This window comes from Talpa occidentalis, unplaced genomic scaffold (genome assembly GCF_014898055.3).
Source record: "Talpa occidentalis isolate TD23 unplaced genomic scaffold, MPIMG_talOcc4v2.1, whole genome shotgun sequence".
Taxonomy (NCBI): domain Eukaryota; kingdom Metazoa; phylum Chordata; class Mammalia; order Eulipotyphla; family Talpidae; genus Talpa; species Talpa occidentalis.
In genome coordinates, this window is record NW_026555331.1 from 106,471,544 (window position 1) to 106,493,332 (window position 21,789).

The 21,789-nt window shown below is 39.6% G+C and overlaps 1 protein-coding gene across 3 annotated transcripts in view; it reads right to left on the reverse strand.

Annotated features, from left to right (window-relative positions):
- Positions 1 to 14,722, reverse strand: part of SCRN1 (secernin 1) — a 56,985-nt gene extending 42,263 nt beyond the window's left edge. For 2 of the 3 annotated variants that reach the window (XM_037509775.2, XM_037509766.2), the window contains exon 1: positions 14,586 to 14,722. The gene's annotated coding sequence lies outside the window, so the exon portion shown is untranslated. Of the gene's footprint in view, positions 1 to 13,742; positions 13,810 to 14,585 lie in introns of those variants that run through there. The other variant, XM_037509771.2, reaches the window with a different exon arrangement.
- Positions 14,723 to 21,789: the final 7,067 nt, after the last annotated feature.

Below are 21,789 nucleotides of genomic sequence, written 5' to 3' on the forward strand. Positions count from 1 at the left end.
TAATAAAAAAAGATGACAAGGAAATGTACCCAATATTTTAAGAATGGTTGCCTGGCCATTACATTCTTTTATCCCCCATATTTTCCTTTAATTTCCAATTTTCCTATAAGTATTTATATTTATATGAACTTAAGTGATCACAAAAATAATTTTAAAATAAACCCAAGGGATATTACCCACATATTCCCAAAATTTGAAATTTTTTATTTTAAAGAAAAAAATTGGGCTCATCTTCTATGTCTGAGACATCTAAATTTTCAAAACTAGCAAATTCGTATTTGAGTTATGATTAGGAGGAAATATTTTGTTCACTGTTATTGTAGTAATTCTCTGATGCTTTATTTTACTTTTATGGCATGTCCAATTCAGAGTTCTGAAGGAATACACAAATTTTCATTATCATTTTTCAGACAAATAGTGAGCCAGCCTCCTACAGGTGCCCCGTTAACGGAAAAGAAAAACTGACTCACCAGGAAGTCAATTCTCTGTTGACCCTGAGAGGAAATCCTTCTGAACTGATACAAGGAAACACAATTTTGTTCCTATTATTTGACATAATTGACATACCAAGATATTCACACCAAAAAAGAAAAAAAACGCCAACAATTTAATAATCTATTTACTGTAAAATATAAGCATTTCAAAATCTTTGTCTATAGGAGTTTCGAGAATTCAATTATCCAGGCATCACACAGGAAACATTAATATTTTTCTTGTTCTTTTACAATCTTATGCAGCATTATGAGATGTCGGATTCTCCTCCACAAAGAAAAATAAACTAAATCCCATCAGACATGCTAATGCAGAAATTTATTACATCACTTTTTTTAGCATTTACATTCAACTTTGGACAACAGAATGCAGTGCTATGCTAATAGATTTTCTATCATAACTATATTCTACTTAAACCAACTTCAAAATCAGTAAACAGAGCTTACCCAGAAATAAAGCCATGATTGATGGCCTTTTTTTTCGAACTTGCTGATTTTGAGGTGCAATTCTAAGTCATTTTCTGAGCCACGGGAACAGAAGGTGGGGGTGGAATTTGGTGTTACAGTAAAAGCCTGAAACTGAAGACAGGTGTGTCTATAGCAGTTTCCAAACTGCATGTTATGGTCATTTCATGGGTTATGAAATCAATTTAGTGTAGAGGATCAGCAATTTTTTTGAAAAGCAATTTTTATTTATTGAAAAATATATACATCTCATATCGTGAGGTTAAATCATTTCCACTTTAAGTTCAGGCATGTATATAGACACATAAATGTGTGTCTATACAACACTTCTCTCTTACTTTGGATCTCTAGCAAAAATCTTTAAAAGTCACAGCCACAAGGGGTAGGTCTACTGAATAAGGCTTCTTTGTGGTAAATGCCAATTAGGATTCTTGCCAGGTTAGCAATCAACCAACAGTTCCAATTAATGAAACACTCCAATTTAACTCCCATAGATGATTAAACTAACAGGCATTACCAAAGAACTTTTGTTAAGAATGTTTTAAAGTACATTTATCTGCAGCCTATACTGTATATGTTTTAAGGAAATTATTTTTAAAATTGCATGCTATTTGAGGGGAGGGAGGATTAAAAGACCAGGCTGGGATAAAGATGCAAGTTATAAGTATTAAAGCAACATAGAGCTGGTATCATTTCTGTGGTGGAGAAAGGAGTCAGATCATTCTCTAGCTGGGATGGTATGAAAAATATTTGGTACTTTCCTTCTACCATCCCCCATCCCCAGTCAGTTCTCAGGATGGGTCACCGGTTTTCCTTTACCCGAGCCTTGTCCAGTGGAACTTTCCACAATGATAGAAATGCTCTGTATCCCCTCTATCCAATATAGTAACCACTAGGCAGGTGGGACTATTAAGTACTTGAAATGTGACTAATGAGAGTGAGGAATTCAATTTTTAATTAACTTAAAATTATATAGCCAGTCACAAAGAGGCAAATATTGTGTAATTTCACTTATGAGGGTCCCAAAATAGTCCAATTCACACAGAAAATAGAACAGCTGTTACCAGAAGCTGAGGGTGGGAAAGGGGAAGGTAGGGAAATGGGGGATTGTTTAATGGGTACACAGCTTCAATTTCGCAAGACCAAAAAGGCCCAGAGACTAGTTGCTCAACAAGATGAACATACTGATGGACTTTATGTTATATGTACTTTACTGCAATTAAATTTTTTTTTAAAGAAATGACCCCATGAGGCCAGAGGCTGCAGTGCTGGCCCATATGCAGTTTTGGATATTGTGCTATCAGCTGGGGGGAGGTAGCCCTAAGTTCAATTCCTAAACATCCTTATCAAACTCCTTTCAGGATTCACGACTTCCTCTTGGGAATAAGATATCAGGGCTTCCCTGAAGTTCCCAGCATAGGAGCTGCATCAACATCAGTATACACCCTCTGACTGTGACAAGAGCTGGGTGCACGCTGCTGGGGGCTGGAATGCTGTACCCCTGTAACTAGGAGACCACTTACAGAATGTCTGTACAGGGAGAGAGGAAATTGCATGGGAGAAAAGGTCTTTGTCCTCAAGTTTAGTGAGTAGTTATTGAAGGCATGAATGCTCTGAGCCCAAGTAGGGTTTTCTTCGCTTGACTGCCAAACTGCCCTGCCCTTTTATCTCAATGGAGCTACAGATTGTCCTTCCTCAGGCACCTTATTTAATAAGAAGAAAGGCTTGAGTTGCCTGAGATGACAAAAATGACAGCTATGTCAGTTATAGGCTTAATAGCTATCTTGCTAGTAACTGTGACAACGTGCCTTTCCTTACACACACACACACAGAAATCCAGATATACACTTAGACTTCCTTACTCCCCAATCTCCCAGTTTTACCACACAGATTGTGTAAGTTTAAATCCAATATCTGTGAATTACCACCTTCCAGAAAATCAAAGAAGTTACGCTATTATATTATTTTCTCTGATAAGTTCATTTCTTAAATTACTGATATTCCTGCTGAACTGAAAACAGGAAAAATGATACCGATAAATCAATTTTTTTAGCATATATCTGCTACTGAATAGTAAAGAACAAATAAGGTGCTGAAGAAGAAAATTATCTAACAAAATTTTAGTTGTAAGTGTTAGCAGATTTATCAAGCACATTTCATGGAACGCCCAAAATGGCAGAAGGCAAAGCTCTAGGATACAACCAGTGAATCCAGTTTCTAACATCCAATGTCTTGAGTGAGGAACTATCCAAGGGGAGAAAGACCACAAGATAGTAAGAAAATGTGCTTTGGAGTCAACCTGGATTCAATGGTCTTCTGTCACCTTTCTAGGGCAGGGATAATGACAGGCATGTGAGGAGTTGTAAATGAACTGGAACTTGCATTTACTTAGGAAATGCTCAGGACTCAGTCATCATTTGGATGAGAGAAGGTACATGATGAAGCTGTTACTCTGTCAGGGTGTAATCTGTTCAGAATTCAGAAATTTGACTCTTGCCTCAGTGTCTAAATGGCTTTTCATCACTTCAAAGATCTGCTTCATTGTCACTTGATATCTTTTAAGAGCTCTTTAATATTCCCCCTTTTTTCTAAGCGCAAGGGTAACACCTATCTCTGACAGCTAGCTCCCGCTGTCTTCAGTGCCAGTCTTCAGCTGACATACTTCTGAGCAGCATGGGGTGTGCCAGGGGTGGCAGGGTGCACATATGTTTGGTTTTACCCAGAGTGATGGCCTAGATAGTGTTTTTAAAAATCCGGTTAGCAGCTAACATTTTTAAAATGGGAAAGATTTTCAGAAATCCAGAAAGACCTGTCAACACTAAGTCTACATTGAGCATATAATGGGAAAGGAGGCAATTTATACTTCATCTTCAGCAAGTGAAAAAGAATAGGAAAATCTTGACAATGTACTCCTATGTTATGGGTCAATCCATAGTATTCAAATTTGACCAAACATCAAAATAGTCTGGGGTTCATGTCAAAATGGTTGATTCCAAGACACCCCCTCCTTGAAAATTCTGACCGTAGGAGTCTGAGCTGAAATCATAGGAAGGATATTTTTAAATAAAGCCCAGCTGATTTGGATGCAGCCAATTAAAACTGGCATGTAATATCAATCCCTTTGCTTCTCAGAAGTATTATCCATTTTTCCTGCCAGGTTTGTTTTTTGGTTGTGGAGACAGACAGACACACACACACACACACACACGAAAAGTGCAATAAACCCTCTTAAGGCATCAACCAGCCTCAAGGATTATCACCTTTCTGTCTGCTGGCTTCTCTATTTTGTTTTTAAGGAAGTTATTTAATTTTAATTGAATGTTGCTGAATTCAACAAGAGTACTGACAGCAATATTCTCTACTTTTAAGATGAAAGCGGGGGCTTCCCTGGTGGTGCAGCGGGTTGAGCACTGCGCTGTGAAGCTGTCTGCAGCCTCTAGCGCCAGTTCGATCCCCGGCCAGCCAGGGAGATTCCCACATGGCGCGGCAGACCTCTCCTGTCTCGCCCGCTGCTCCCCTCAGCAGTGTATTTCAGTCATTCCTCCTGTTCTGTTCCCCACTCTGTCTCTGGTGAATCCTCTCACCCTCCCGCGTATCTGGCCTGTACCCCGGCTCCTGTATAAATAAAAATAAATCTGAAAATTTAAAAAAAAAAAGATGAAAGTGGGTGAAACTCATCGCTGACTATGTAGAGAAAGAGGATTTTCTTTCTCTTTTGTTTGTCTCTTTGGCTTTAAAACTGGGAAATCAGACAAGAAAGCCAGGTTTGGATTGTTAATTGTTATTTAAGTGTTTTTGCATTGTTCACTGTTTTAAAGAAAAATTTTTATCCAGCTCTTTGAAAATTCCATTAAAAAAGTATTCTTCATTTAACATACATGCACGGTAAATCCTTTGGTGACTCTCATAACTCTTTTGTCTTAGATAGTGAGATATTTGAGTCAAAGAGTATAAATTGATTTCTGGAAGCCAAATATTTCTAAATCAATAGGTCCAACTGAAAAGTATCCTTTGGATATTCTTTTCTTAATAATTGCACATTTGAAAAACAATAGTTCAAATGCGTATGGCTCATTAGTCTCTGTCCAGTCAATGTTGGGACACAATGAAGTCATGGACCACCTGCCCAAACCCCATAGCACCCAGAGAGCCTCTGTCTATCACTCATGGTTCCACGCCTCCCTGGTGGAGCAGCGGGTTGAGTGCGGTGCTATGAAGCTGTCCACAACCTCTGCATCATGGGTTTGATCATGGCCAGCTGGCGAGAATCCCACATGGTGCAGCAGACCCCTTCTGCCACGCCTGCTGCTCCACTCAGCAGTGTCTTCAGTCAGTCTACCTGTTCTGCTCCCCGCTCTGTCTCTGGTAAATTCTCTCACCCTCCCATGCCTCTGACTGTACCCCAGTTCTTGAATAAATAAATCTTTAAAATAAATAAATAAAATAAATAAATAAATAATAAATAAATAAAATGTGGTTCCAAAGAACCATTACTAAAACAAAGACACCCCAACGAAAGAGAGAAAATACTTGCACCACATACATCTGACAAAAACTGATCTCCAAGTTCTACAAAGAGCATACATAACTCAAGAAAAAGAAAACAACCAAATTTTAAAAAAAAATGGGCAGAAGAGTTAAAAAGACACTTCTCCAAAGAAGATATACAGATGGCCAACGGGCGAATAAAAAACGTTCATTGTCATTTATTGTCAGGGAAATGCAAATCAAAACCACAGTGAGGTATCACATCAAAAGGATCTGAAACAACAAGTGTTGGCAAGGATGTGAAGAAGGAACCCTCTTAAACTGTTGGTGGGAATGTAGACTGGAAAGTAGTATGGAGGTTTCTCAAAAGACTAAAAATGGGTCTGCCATAAAACTCAGGAATTCCACTCCTCGGTTTCTACAAAAAAAAAAAAAAAACCCAAAAACACTAATTCAAAAGGAAACTTGCACTCCAATGTTTACTGCAAAACTATATTCTATAGGCTTACTATGAAAACACCTAAGTACCCCAAAACAGATGAGTGGATCAGGAAGATGTGGAATATATACACAATGGAATACTACTCAGTGATCAAAAAAGATAAACTCATACCATTTATAGTAACATGGATGGAGCTGGACGGGATGATGCTAAGCATAAGAAGTCAGAAGGAGAAAGTCAAATACCAGAGAACATCACTTACATGTGGAGGTGGAGAAATCAAAGAAAGGGTCAGATAAAGCCAAATTTAAAAACTATCTCTTGAAAGCTGACCACAGAACTGAGACATCTAGAGGGGAAGGAGGAGAAGAATGGGGAGGAGTGAGAAGAAAGTGAGGAAGGGTGCACAGTGGACCATGGTGGTAGACTATGGGTGCTTTGGCAGTGGGTACAATACAGTAACTACACCCAAGGCTGGGGGGGGATCCTGTATTTCCAAAATACCACAACCATGCAAACCAATGATACCACGATGAAAAACTTAAACAAGAAAATTAATAAGATATGGTTCCACTGTAAACAACAATTCAGACTGCATGCACATCTCTTTGCAAGAGCTTTTTTCGAGTAAGGATGAAGAGATGAGCTGAATGGTATCCATATCTCGATGGGTACAATAAATTTTTCAATGCAAGGAAAGAGTAAATTAACAGCCTAAGCAGAATTCATTTTTCACTTTAACTAACCCAGTTAGAAAAATATAGTCAGATCATGTTAATTGTGAAAGGATGTTTTCTAATACATGGGAGGTTAGCAGTTTCATTGGAAGGTAATGAAAAAAAGAAAATGACTTGCATGACATCGATAATAAATGTTAGGTCTGGGCAGTGATGATAATCTAAGCAGTTACTCATTATGGTTTTTAATGAAACAGTCTGTTAAACCTAGATTCTGGGTGCAGTTGCTCACTAAGTGCTTCATTTCAAAATGTGGCCGCTTCTACCATGGAGTGTTACAGGGATAAAATGAGATAATATGGGCAGAGACTCTGAAATAGAAACACATTCACGAAAGGTTTGTTCCCTGAACTTGTTCTCAAAGAACAGGATTCTGGGAACATAGTGATAACAGAGATAAAGGAAGGAGAATGTGTTTGAAATAGGTAGGAATGTGGTTAGCTGCCAAAAGCACCCTCTGTGGGAAAGATCTTCTGGGCAAGCTCCATCCGGGGTCTTTCATTTCCTTCTGTTCTCACTTCTGACATTGCTGCCATTGTGTCCACTAATTTCACAAGGTTGCTTTGAATTATGACCTTCCTTTTCCCACCATCTGTTTTCCTCTTCCATCTAAACATGCATTGTCTGTTCTAGTCTTTTCCCATTGATTTCATGTGTACCTGTTAACTTTATAAACTGGTATTTTTAAAATCTTCCCATTCTCAAAATGGTAGTTGGCCATTTAACTCTCTATCTCTAGTTTGTTTTTTTAAAAAAAGATAAACATTCGTTTCCTACAGAAGGAAGTGTTAAGATATAAATCTAGCAAGTGTGAAAACATAGAGTTACTTTATATTTAGTAAAGTAGAATTAAAATCTACTTTGTTAATATTCACAAATGCTAGAGTCATTTGTTGTATTTTTACCAATATGAAAATCATCCGATTTTTATTATTAAAAAGGAACACATACATATGTACATGCTTATATATGTACATACAAATGTATATGTGTATACATATTCATTTATGTAAAAATGTGCATGTGATAGATGGAAGGAAGGAAGGAAGGAATTTAACTGAAAGTTGGGAATAGAGTAAGGGTTGGATATACAGACAGAAAAATTTCACTTTCTAGTTATGAGTTTAAATTTTCTTTATAGCAAGTTCATATTACTTTATTGGATTTTTAATTATTAAAAATCTGATTGCTTTAGTGCTTAAGAAGGACATTAAAGGCATTTCATTAATTCTTTCAGGTCACTAGGGCACTGCTAAGTGCAATTTAAAATACAAAGTGAGGTTTTACTTTGAGAGGAGAAGAGATATTCTAAAAAGCCTTTGATCACTACATTATTTTAACTAGGATTTTTAAGAAATCAGATGAAATACCAACATGCATTTTGAGCCCCTAGCCATCTACACGCACTATGTTTAACCCAAGGGAGAATGGAGTTAAAAGATATTTTCAAGGATTTTGTCATCTAGAAGAAGAGAGGCTCATGTACAATTCAAGAAGCGACATCAGTAACCCTACTGGAAGGATGATCAGAAATATTTAACGGAGTTTTCAGAGATGTCTAGTTCATCTTTGGGAAGTAGATTAAGCACTGGGAGATTTAGGTTAAGTATATACCTATTGAGAACAGAAGAGAACCACCATCATCTCAAGCTCCTCTTCCTCTCTGTTCAGGGACAGAAACAGGGAGCCCTTAGCTTCCTCCCCTTTCAGTCACCCTGACTGGCAAACCTACATTCCATCCTGTTCAGCATATCACCATGCCAGACTGGTGGGGGTGCTGATGATGCTGAGCACTTCTGAAGGAGAAATACAGGTGAATGTATATCATTTCTTGCTTTCTTATATCAGATAACTCACCTGTCACAAAGGGAACAGGAATCCATGGTCATCCCTTCCACTGACAAGAGCTTTCTAACTAACCACCCCTAGGAGTTACTGAGATGTTCGCTATATGCCTAGACTGTGGGTAGGTATGAGCATGAGGGTAGAAGAGACAAACAGAATGATGGAAACAGATATGCCACCTAATGCGGGGCAGGTACACAGTACTAGAGGGTTTTGGCTGATCTTCAACAGAGATAAAACAAATGTATGTTCTACTTCACCACAATAATTCCTTTCTATGTTTATTGACTCTTCCATCCGTTTGCTTCCCAAGTTGAACTGAACTTTTAAAAAAATTGACAAAATATTTTCAGAGTCCCACTGGCTTTAGAATTATACTGGCTTTATAGATTCGACTGATGGGTTAATTACAATGACCAAAATCATAAAAGCTAACATGTTAGAATATTAAGCATTAATTTAAAAGCATACTAGGCTATATATACAGATATATATAATAACTCAGCTATATATAAAAATTTAATCCTCACAATAACCACATCACGTTAGTATTGAAAAGATGATAAAACTGAGTATTATGTCTTATGCAGGGTCATCTAATAAGAAAGTACCAGAATAGGGCCTCCTGGGTGGCACAGTGGGTAGAGCGCCACACTTTGAAGCTGTCCGCAGCCTCTGCAGCGTGGGTTCACTCCAGGCCAGCCGGCAGGAATCCCACATGGCGTGCAGACCTCTCCTGTCTCTCCCACTGCTCCCCTATGCAGTGCTTTCGGTCCGTCTGCCTGTTCTGCTCCCCACTCTGTCTCTGGTGAATCCTCTCACCTTCCCGTGCCTCTGGCCTGTATCCCAGCTCTTGTATAAAAATAAATAAATCTTAAAAAAAATAAGAAAGTACCAGAGTAAAAATCCAGACTCCAAAATGTTCAATTACCAGGCTGCCCTTAACCCATCCTTCCCAACCAAGGACAGGAAGCATCTCTTGGAGCTTTTTTCTAAGTCTATCAATAGATTTCTATAGTTCTCTTATAGGGATTCTGCTTATTTTCTGACAAGTTTACTGGAAAGAGATTTGCAAATCCTTAAGAAGGAAACTGTAGGCCTCTATATGGACATAAGAAAAGATATGAAGAGCAAGGAGAATTCCTGTTCTTTGCTAGCAAGACCTAATCCTATTCAGATGTGTCAGTCTTCCCTAAATTAATCCATGGAGTCATTGATTAATAAATATCATTATTAAACATTTCATTAATTACTTATTTTTAAATATTGCTTATTTAAATATTAATTCTATTATTTAATTCAAGAATTAAAAACAGTTCAATATTGGTGCAATAATAGATTATTTTTTTAAAAATTTACTTATTTATGCATACAAGAATTGGAGTACAGGCCAGAGGTGTGGGGGGTGAGAGGATTCACCAGAGACAGAGTGGGGAACAGAACAGGCAGATTGACTGAAATACACTGCTGAGGGGAGCAGTGGGCAAGTCAGGAGAGGTCTGCTGTGCCATGTGGGTAGCTCCCTGGGCAGGGATAAAACTCATGCTGCAGTGGCTGCAGATAGCTTCATAGGTTGCATCTTAACCCCTCTCACCACCAGGGAGGCCAATGCAATAATAGATTAACAGAGTAGAGACTCCAAAAATATACCAAAATACCAAATAAGTATATAATGAAGGCTAAATATGAAACCAAGGTGAGAAGGTATATTACACAAGAAATGATATTAGAGTAATTGACTATTTGTGATGCAAGAGGAGGAAAGATATCTACCTCACTCCTAGTCCAAATATCTTTCCAGATATCTACCTCACTCCTAGTCCAAAAAATTATTATCACTCAAAAAAATTAAATGTTAGAGCAATTATGTTGTTAGAACCAGAAGAAGGTTGCTCTCTCTGTTGTCCTCGTATGCATAATTGTAGAAATAAGAGATATCTCGGTGTATATTATTGTGAGAAATTAATGTAAAATTCTTATAATCCATTGTGTTTTTTAATATGCCATATTTCACCCCACTGAAACCACATTAGAGTTGGTAAACAACTCTCGTTCATCCCATCCCATTTTTAAAAGGAGACTGATGAGTTCCTTGCTGAGGGACGTGCTCAGTTACAGCCTAATTAGATGCAGAACCAGAGCTCAGACCCAGATTGCCTGACCGTCAGCCTGGAGACCTCTCTGTGTATGAGTGATGTGTTAGTGGAACCCACCTATCAGAATGGTTGGAGTTGCTCTCCAGTGCTCTGTGTAGTCCAGTCCATCTGCCCTTTGACCCTGTTGGTGACTGTCCCACCACCACAACAGCTGCCAACCCCAATTCCATTGACTTCCAACCCTGGTTTAACACATACTCTATTTGATTCATAACTCTGATAACCCAGCAGTCCCAACCCACTCTAGAGTTGCCCTTTCCATCTGCAAAATATCCCTAAATACCTTTTCCTTGCAATCCTTCTCCATTCATCCTATCTCCCCCCACCAAGATTCTGCTGAAGTTTTCACTCCCTATGTGGCCAGTTCCATGAAAACCATCACATGCTTCAACCAACCTCCACTATCTGTTAATGTCCTGGATCAATACAGTCCAACAGAAATATAATGGAAGATGTGTAACTTTATGTTTTCTAGTAGCCACATCTTAAAAAGTAAAGAGAAACTGGTGTAATTACTTTTATTTTTTATATTCAGAAGGGCATGTTAATTAAATTTAAAAAAAGAGAGGAGATGGGGCCTGCATAGACATAGGCAGACAGAGATCTATATTTGAAAGGGACAGGTTCATTAAAAGATGCCTGGATAGACACAGGCGGGCAGTCTTGGGAAGAGAGTTGCTGAAATTATTTTTAATAACATATTTTATTTGACCCCAATATATCCAAAGTATTATTTTAATATACAATCAGCATAAATTTATTGCAATCTTTTAAATTCTATTTTTTATATAAATGTTTGGAATCTGGTGTGTATTTAATGCTCACAAAGCCTCTCAATTTTGACTAGCCACATTTCGGATGCTCACTAGCCACATATGGCTTGTGGCTGGTAGCTACTAATTGGACAGCACAGACCTAGGTTCTTACTCCAATGTTAATGGTCCCAGACATTCAAAGTGACTGATTTTACTGGACAAAAGAATCATGGGTGATTTTAAAAATATAACTTAGGCTTCTTTATAATTTTAATTATTCTTCAACAAACACAAATTGTATGTGCTTCTGGATTTTAAAAAACTTGTAATTTTAAATATCTTTGGTACATCAGGGAAATTTAAGTGAATGAATCTGAAGTTCACGCTCTAATGAGAGATTTTTTTAAATAGCACATGTGATATCTGCATCTGCATCTGTCTTCATTTCAACATACCTGTCCAAACCTAGCGGCTATCTGCTTCACCATCTCAAATTATTCTCCCCACTCTCAGCAACCAGTCCACCTTCCTCTGCAGATGACAGAATTAAAGGTACAGAATGCCCAGAAGAAATACTTTCCATGTCCTTACCAAATCTGCAGAACACTATCAGGTGCACAACTTCTAGTTCTGCTTTAATAGATCTGGGGATGATTTGGCGAATTCAAATTCAAATTCTAGAAAAAGCCACTGTCATCAGTGCTGCCTGGAAGTTATTTTTAAATAGGATTGTTATTTACTCTCAACTAAAATTAGATACAATCAAAAGTGATTATATGTCCTACTTTGGTTTCTTTTGAAAAGAAATTAACCTAATGGTGCTCCACAAACAGGTACAACTAATTTTTTAACAAAATAATGCACTTCTCACCTCAAAGATTTTGCCTAATATGATGGTTTTGATGCTTAAATATAGAAGTAATCTAGTCACTGGAAAATGTGGAGGTGAGATTAAGAAGACAAATGGGCTTGAATAAGAAAACTGAAATATATGATTTACTTTATGTAGTTATAAATCTCCTAGTTCATATTACAGTTTGGTGTCAAGTTGCTCTAACTGTTGCCATCCTAATAATGAAGGGTCTGCCCTCCCCCCTCCAGCTTTAAAAGGTGGCATCTGCTCCTCAGAACTGTGGAGTTTCAAGTCCTGGATTGCAGTTCTCTCTGCCAGTTGCCAACCAGCTATATGGCTTTGGGCTGTCCATTCACTCTGCTGCATTCAGCTCCCAGGCTGAAAAGGGGGGGTTGACAGCAGAGTGCTTTCTCAGGCTGCTTCCAGCTCTGCCAATCCTGACCTTTGCACTAATCTTCCTCTGTTCCATTATCCCTGAAGCACTTGCCTCCTCATGCAACTCCTCTTTCCTCAAAGAGAAGATGGCTGGCAGCACAGCCGTGAAACAGGAAAGAAAGGTTGTTTTATTTTTTTAAAAAAATCCTTAAATGAGTCACCTTTCAAGAACTGATCATTTTCTGGAACCAAGGTATTAAATCTGTTCTTCCAATAAAACTTGCTATAATAACCTGATGCTTGTTATGTGTACTGTTCTGGGATGACGTTTACACTAGATACTCATCCCTTTAGCAGCCATTTGTATGCACAAAACAACACTGAAATTATGCATCAAATAGACCTCAGCAGTCACATACATCAACTCTACTGAAGCATGGAGAAAATCAGAACAATATCCCAGAGTTTTAGCTACGTCTTTGCACCAGTTTTTGATAAGTTAGAGAAAATAATAATAGCTCTCCAAACTGCCCACTTAACCTCCCCAGGACCTTGCAACACCCTAAAATCTATTCTGCTGCAAGAATCACTTCCTATCTCTTGGGGCTGGCTGCAGACACCCAGGAAAGCATTGCCTCTCCCAGATTCTCTCACACAGGCTTATGTCAGGGGGCAGCTAATGCTAGTTGTGGTTTGTGCTGCTTCTGCTGGCCTGATTTATCATGCTGCCATCTTGAATTAACATAAGCTTCCTCTGCAACTCGTGCATCTTCAGATCAGGATTGGAACACAGTAGGCAGGCGCGCACACACACACACACATGCACACACACAACATTGGAAGCTGGACACACAAGAAATTCAAGACACTGACAAGCCAGAATTAAACAGCAAATCCTGAATGATTGCATTATTTAATAGAATCCTATCATTTTTGAGTCACAGCAAATGACACTTTCCTTAAATGTGTCATTTCTATCCCTAAATTCTAGTTCTCCTCAATTCTCTAAAGTTCAGGCTTCCCTTCAGCTTACCAGATCACATTCTTCTCAGACCCCACCAGCAATAAAGTCAAATAATCCGCGCCCAAGCAGACAAGCGAGCCTTGCACGCAAAGGTAAATTGAAGGAAATTACCGTCTCAGAAATACAGGAGCGCATTTCACCAACCCGTACCCGGTGTCTTCGGGTTAACCTGACCTGATCATCCTTCTAGCTCTGAGAACCGCCCCAGGGGCGATTTGTGGGGAAGTTGTGTCAAGTCCTGCGGCCCGTGTACACTACAGCGACAGACCGCGCTTTAGCCCTTAAGAAGAGGGCAATCCCTGGGTCACCATTTGCCATCGCCGACCGGATGGACGCCGGGGCAGAGCCGGGTCAAGGGCGGCGGGCCCACCAGGCAGCCATGATCGCCGAGAGCCCGCAGGTGCACTACCTCCCCAGAAGGTGACAGGCCCGCTTGGCCACCCACGCTGCACAGGAAAAAACCCTGAACCCCGGGAGCAGCCCGAGGGGTGGCGGAGATGGGGGAGCACACGCACACACCCTAGGAGGCAGCAACTTGGCCGCTAGAAGGAAACACAGGGAAAGCAGCCGGAGAGATTACGCGAGTTCAAAAGATGAGTTGAAGGCTAGGGCTGGGTGTGCAGACTGGGAGCAGGTTCCAACCAGGCTGCAGTGCCTGTGCCCCCGGGAGGGTAGTCCATCTCCCGCGCCCCTGCAACCCACAAGCTTGTGTCACCCCCGACCCCGACCGAGGGCACTTTTTTCCTGAACCCCACAGACCTCCGCCTGCCCGAGTTGGCACCGCTTGTTTCCGCCTGCCGTAGCGCTGCCCACGGTTGCGGAGGGACAGCGGGATGCCACGAGGCACTGGAGACCGAGATGGCGGATGGGTTGAAACCCTCGGGGTGGGAGCGGGGGGTCGGGGGTAGAGGCTGCAGACACCCCGCGCTCCAGTCGGTGCCCGCCGCGACTCACCTGCCGGCTGGCGGGCTCCGGGCTGGGCTCTGCAGTGCTGATGCCGCGGCCGCCGCGCGCGCGGGTGCTGCTCTGCGCGCGGTTACTGCAGAGACATCGGGGGCTGCTGCTGCAGTGGTGGAGGCGGCCGTCGGGCACTGCCCCCTCCCCAGACTCCGGGCGCTCAGTCTCGCCGCCCCCACCTAACAGCTGGCCCTGATCACGTGACTGCGGGGCCCACCCCGCCACCCCCCCACCCGGGCCCCCAGGGCAACCCGCACCCGCGGCGTCTGGGCCGCCAGGGCCACAGCGCCGCCCTCGGTCTGGTAGGGAAGGGCGCCGGGGAACCCCAGACTCGACTGAAAGCGCGGGTCGCGCCACAGAAAGTGGCTCCTTATTTGCTCGATTTTTATTTCTTGAACATGGCTCTCTCCAAAGGGAGAACCCGAGCTTTAAGGAGGCTGGTCCCGCTCTCCCCGCGCCTCTCTCGGATTCCACCGTTTGGTTGCTAGGCGCGGGCCTCCCCACCTGCTGCAAGATTTCCCGGAGGGAGAAGCGAGTCTTGTACTTTGTTGACTCCCTGGTTTTATTTATTTATTTATTTTTTAACTCCCTGGTTTTAAAGGTGTCGTTCTGTAACATGTTGAAAAAACCTTATGCCTTGACATCGAGGCCCAAAGAGGTTAAGTAACAGGCCCAAGGTCGCACAGCAAGTAACAACGCTAAGATTCCATAACTGGATTAATAAATCTACAGACAGGTGACAGGTGTGTATCGTGTGTGTGTGTGTGTGTGTGTGTGTGTGTGTGTGTTAGAGAGAGAGCATCAAGGTCACATTGGTCAGGATATGACCATCTGTCTGTTAACAGACTATACCTTTTATAAATTATTAAAATCATCTCAAAAGATATGAAGAGAGAGTTCACAGGAAAATAAATGCAATACTGCTCAGGTACATGAAAAGATAGTCAAGCTCACCTAGCTTTAAAATTAAATATGCAAGATAGCCTTTTCCACCTGTCAGATTCGCAAAAATGTTTTATGACTTCCACTGAGGAAAATTTGCAATATTTCTGAAAATAACTAAGAATCCCACTCCTGGGATTTCTCTTACACATATACTGAGTGTGAAATGATATGAGACAAGGTCATCCAATGCTATATTGTATGTGCTGGCAAAGAGTGGAAACAACTGTTCTTTAATAGAACCATTCAAATAAATTATAGACCATCAATACAACGGAATGCTATCCAGCTATTTAAAAAAGTGAAGATCTGTATCTGTGTACTGATATGAAAGATTTCCTACCTATATTAAGCTGAGGGGGGAGGTGAAGAGGGAAACCATGTGCAAAAAACTGTGCTATCATTTGTGGGAAGAAAAATACATATGCCTGTATTCATGTTCAAATTCATATAATATCTTTAAAAGGTTACATGAAAAACCGATCATAGTTGCCACCATGGAGGAGAACTGAGTGACTACAAGCAGGGAGGGAAGATTTTTTTTTCATGTCTTTTGAATGTTATGCTTGTGCTTGTGATTTGCCATGTGAGTGGATAGTGGGAGAAGGCTAAGGGAATCAGTGCAGATACTGTGTTGTATAGATTCAGGGGCACAAAAGGGCCTTATAATGCATTTAGTCTCAACAGGGAAACTGTAGCCCAATGAGTTTAAATTATCTTTATTAGAAATTCCTAGAAGGCTTGTTCCTGGGCCCTGGCCCAGATCTACTGAATTCAGAGTCTCTGGGGCTGGGGCCAGGGATTTTGTCATGCTTTCTGGCTGATTCTTTCGCACATTAAAGTCTGAGAAACACCGTTTTAAATGCTCAGATTAAAGGCTCCCAGCAAGTCACCACTCCTAGACAAGCAAATCCAATTCTATGTCTTCATGAAGCCATGGTGTGTCATTTTTTCAGGAAAAAGATGATGCTCACACTCTTGATGACTTCAGGGAACTCAGAGATGGGAACCTGCCCACCCTATCTGGTTGGCTGAAATCTCTGAAGCCTGTTGTCATGTCCCCTATCTAATCACAGGGCTTTGGGACCAGCAACTTAGGAACAGATGAAGATAGAGGGGCCTGTTTTCCCTGATGTCCGCATGAAGAAGTTGCTATATTATTAATGTTTATTAAGTAGTAGCAAATGTAAAGTACAGTTTGTCTTAGCTTTATATTTTAAAGACAGACGTACCACTGTCCAAGCACCACAAATAGAGGGATGGGAACAGAATAGCACAAGAAATTTAGAGAACATCAAGAAATATCAATAAGAGTTTGAATCATTGGCCTCTATCATCATGTGAGGTTTAGGTGAAGGTAAAATTACAAGGTTTGTATAAACTAGCTTCAATGGGGAAAAAAGTTTTAAAGTAACAACTATACTCCATCTAGCCTTGTTAAGATATTTAAGAGTTAATAAGCAAACACACTGAATTTCTTTTTATTTTACACAGAGGTAGGCAAGTTACTCTTTTTTCAATATTAAAAAAAGGGGGGCATCCCAGTGGTGCAGTGGGTTGAGCACTGCATTGTGAGGCTGTCCACAGCCTCTGCAGTGCAGGCTCGATTCCTGACCTACCGGGGAGAAACCCACATGGTGAGGCAGACCTCTCCTGTCACACTTACTGCTCCCCTCAGCAGTGTCTTTGCTCCATCTGCCTGTTCTGCTCCCCACTCTATCTCTGGTGAATTCTCTCACCTTCCCGCACCTCCGACCTGTACCCCAGTTCTTGTATAAATAAATAAATCTTTAAAAAAATAAATAACATTTTAAAAAAGGATGGGGTGGGAGAGAAAGTGGATTTCAGGTATTGTGTATTATCATGTAGAGATATTCATAAAATCTCCTCTAATCCTCTGCACTATGGAAACATTTCTGACTTTCTTTACAAGCAATAATGTGAAAACAAATGTAATGAGAAAACTAAAATATTTGATCCTGACCGGTCTAAAAAAGTCAGAACTGTATTTTTTCATATACCCCCCACTTTTGGGTTATTAGTACATACTCACATATAATTCTAGTTACTTGTGTTTTATTCAGAACGTGGGTAATCACTTAGCCTGGCCTGTAAGAATGAAAGATGACCTAGCACCAGTGGAAAGTGGTCATTCAGTGGAGAGAAGGTTTGAGTTGGATATCCATCACAGGCCAGATTCCCTGGAAGCACACAGTGAGATATTATTTGAATGTAAGAGGTTCTTAGGGATCAATACATGTGGAAGGGAGTAGAAACAGGATTGGGAAGATGAAGAAGTTGAATTGCAGTGCAGACCCAACAAACTGTCAGCTCTAGTAGAGAGCTTAAGAGCAAATGCTACCCATCAGAATGTCCCGCATGGAGTCAAAATGGCCACCTTGCTTAGTCAAGAGAAGTGCATTGCTTTCGGAAAGGCATGCCCTCAGCAAAGCTGACCCTCTGCATCTCATGAAGAAGCTGCATCTCTTGAGAGCTAGCAGCTGTCTGCAAACCACTTTGGGAAGTTTCACTCAGCGTCTACCACAGTGACTAATATCAGTCTTTTAAGCTCAGGCAATTATGAATAAATTTCTTACCAATATTCATCTATACTTCTCTGTGTGAATGTAAGTATTCATTTCTCTTGGATAAATATTTAAGAGTGGAATTGGTGAATCAAATGACAAGTATATATTTAAAATTACATGATGCTGCCAAACTATATTCCAGAATGGTGTTATATTTTCCCAGCAATATGTGAGAATTCCAGGTTCTCTATAACTCCAACACCACCTGCTATTGAGTCTTTTTTATTGATCTAGCACTTTGAGAATGTATACAAGTTAAAATATGATCATTTTTTGAGTGATAATCCAAATGTGAGGATTACTCAAACCTGGACTATTTTAAAAATTATTGACCATAATTTTGACTTTCTAACCAATGTTATTATCTAAAGTATCCTATTCAATGATTTTGAGGCAGTTAAGTACATGTGTAATTGAAAAATGCATTGAACACATTGTATACTGTTCCTTTCTACTTAGTGTTTCTTTTAGCTTAGTGTAGCAGGAAGAAAAGATCTGTCACTGGGCATGTCTCATGGGGATGAGTGTCATACAATAGTATGTGAATTAGATGTTCGCATATGAGTTAAAAAGCCTGCATAACTGTCTTGTATGTAATTTTATGAGAACCAAAGAAGCTGACAGAAAAGCCATGGAAAGATGAAAAAGAAAAGCAATCGTCAAATATGGGCAGCCACCTCCTTTAATCTATGACAACCATGTTTAAGAGGTTAGTTTTTTGAATTTGGTTACCATAGAAACAAACCTTGTGACTGTCGTTAAGTCAATTTACAGAATTATTACTTTTATTGAGTATAACCTACACAAAGAGCTTGTAAGCATTAGAAATAGTTTAAAATTATTTTTACTATTTAAAAGATTCATAAAGCCTTTTGGATATGTAATTTAGACAACCATAGCTGTATTTTGGCAAAAAGTAAAATCCCTATTCATTATAAGTAGGTGACGAGTTCCTAAGTTTAATTATTCAAATATGTCATTTCAGTGACATATTTTATTTTATAAAAGACAAGAGTACATGAATTTTCTAACCTGGTTTTAAAAACAATTATGTATGCTTCCTTGAGGAGTCATTTCTGGGTTTTGCCAACTGTTTGCTTTAAAGGGGAATTGCTGAGACTTGGTCTTATGGTCATCAAAGAGCAGATTAAAGGATTCTCTGACCAGACTAGGGCGTTTCAACCTGATCCTTTCTGCCTGATATTTTTTTTCCTCAGTTGATTTATGTGGAAAAGGTCCACCTCATTGTAGATATAGTTTTTAAATTGGGCCTGTTTTTAATATTCTAGTGACATCTGAAGCCACCTTTTAGTAAATAAAAGCTTATCCAGAACTGTAAAAGTTGAGCCTCTTATATTCGCAATTTTAACACCACAGCTCAAGTGAGATAAGGTGAATTTGGGGTCCACCCTGATTCCACCTATCAGGAGAATGTACAAAATTTCTGACTCTAAAGAAAGAGTATTTTGTTTTAGGTGCTCTTCTATTTTCCATGGAAGACCAGAAAACTGGTATTATTTTGTTTTTATGTTGGGACAATAACTAGACTTTCAGGAAACTAAGAATAATTTAGATATATGGAAATATTTTAGTTTTTATTTTCTTGATTATTCTTTATTCTCCTTTCCATTGACTTTCTCTCCTTACTCATAAGCTAAGCCCTTATGCCACTTATTCTCTCTTCCATGTGCAAAAGATTTGACTTTTTGTAGAGTGATTTATCCCTTATAACTAAAATCTATGTCTGGTTCACTTTGAATTTCAAAAAGCATCATCTTCTTTTTTTTAAATATAAGTAGAAACCATTTTACTATCAAATGAATGTCTCAGATTTATCTTCACTTTGAATATGTAGAAAGAATTGAACTTTAAGAATTATTAGGGCCCTCCCTTGGTGGCGCAGCGGTAGAGCGCTGGGTTGCGAAGCTGCCAGCAGCTTCCGCAGCGCCTATTCGATCCCCAGCCACCGGTGAGGGTCCCACATGGCGTGCAGACCTCTCCTGCCGCCCGCTGCTCCCCTCAGCAGTGTACTTTGGTCCTTCTGCCTGCTCTGCTCCCCGCTCTGGCTCTGGTGAGTTCTCTCACCCTCCCGTGCTTCTGACTGTACCCAGTGCTTGTATAAACAAAACAAACAAACAAACAAACAAACAAAACATGACTCTATAAAAAAAAAAAATAAAAAGAAAGAAAGAAAGAATTATTAGAAAATGTCTACATTAGGCAAGAAAAGAGAGAAAGTAAATTGGTGGTTGCTTAGGAAGTGTGGGAAAGTGGAAACTAATGGACTGTTAATGGTTCTGGGGTTTTCTTTTTGAACTGATAAAGACATTCTAAAATTGACTACAGTGATGTTTGCACAGTTTATTGAACTTTAAAAGTAATCATTGTACTATATGTTCATTACATACAAAAATACAATCTTGACCTCAAAAAACCATTGCTTGGCTCAGAGATAGGTAAGTGACAACAAATTTATAGTGCTGAAGCTAATTATTGCAATGGTACCAAAATATTAGGAAAAAATCCAAGCAGCAGAGTTGATTTATTATTCAGTCTTAAAGTAAGGATCAATTAATTTTAGTAGGCTTCCTGATTTTTGTTACAAATCCTTTTTAAGTTCTTCCCACTTTTCCTAAAAGAAAATGTTGCCTCTTATTTTAAGGCAAATCTGGATCGGTATTCCTCTTCCTCTTGATTACTCTGCAGAAGTATAATTACCCATTTAACAAAATTTAGCTACTAACTTCAGAATTAATTAAAAAATCTAGAATGTCTTAAACAGGACGTAGTCTGCACAAAATAACTTCACAACAATTTCAGGAGACATTAACAAAGTGAGAAAGAGCCTCTAATATGTGGTTGAACACTATGAAGTCTTAGTCGCCTAACCAGATATAAAAATAAGATTCAGAGTTATATTGATGTAAAATGCATTGTGGCAAAGTAAGTCTAACAAATGAATGAGAAAATGTTATAAGAAATTGGAATTAAGCCCCAAGTGTTCTTCCTATCCTACTTCATTCTTTATAATAATGAAAACTGTTCCTCAATACTTCAATTTATACTGTGCATGACCTGTTTTCACTGCAACTGTTTACTGGAGAGGAAATTGTCCTTATTCTATTGCAGTATGGAATTTCAAATTAATGAAATGACTTGTGAATTCCCAGATATCCCCAAGTGGGATATAATTTAGCTGTTAACTAGAGACCAAGGGGATACTCTTCACTTAACTCTGAATTTTAGAGAAAAACCTCAACATTCATGTCATTTGGTTTTTGTTGTTGTTGTTATTAAAGAGATGTTTATTGATTTAAATTGGTACCTGTCATAACCAATATCTTCTAGATCAATAATCAGTAATGTGAATTTACAGTTTGTGAACTCAGGAGGCTTACAGCTAAATCAAAAGATGTCGTTTGTTTTTAGATCATAAAACAAAATTGATGTTCATCTAGCTCACAGGCACTTAGATTGGCTTTGTGTATTATTGGCTGACTCATACCCACTAAAGTTATCTACTTTATGCCAGAGGTTTTATTAGTACAGGAACACAAAGAGCTGGTAAACAAAAGAATCCAGAGTGTTCTATACGCTTGCAGATCTCCCTGCATCTTCCAGCTTCTCCTTAACAAGAATCTTTAATACCAGATGAGCCACGAATCCCTCCA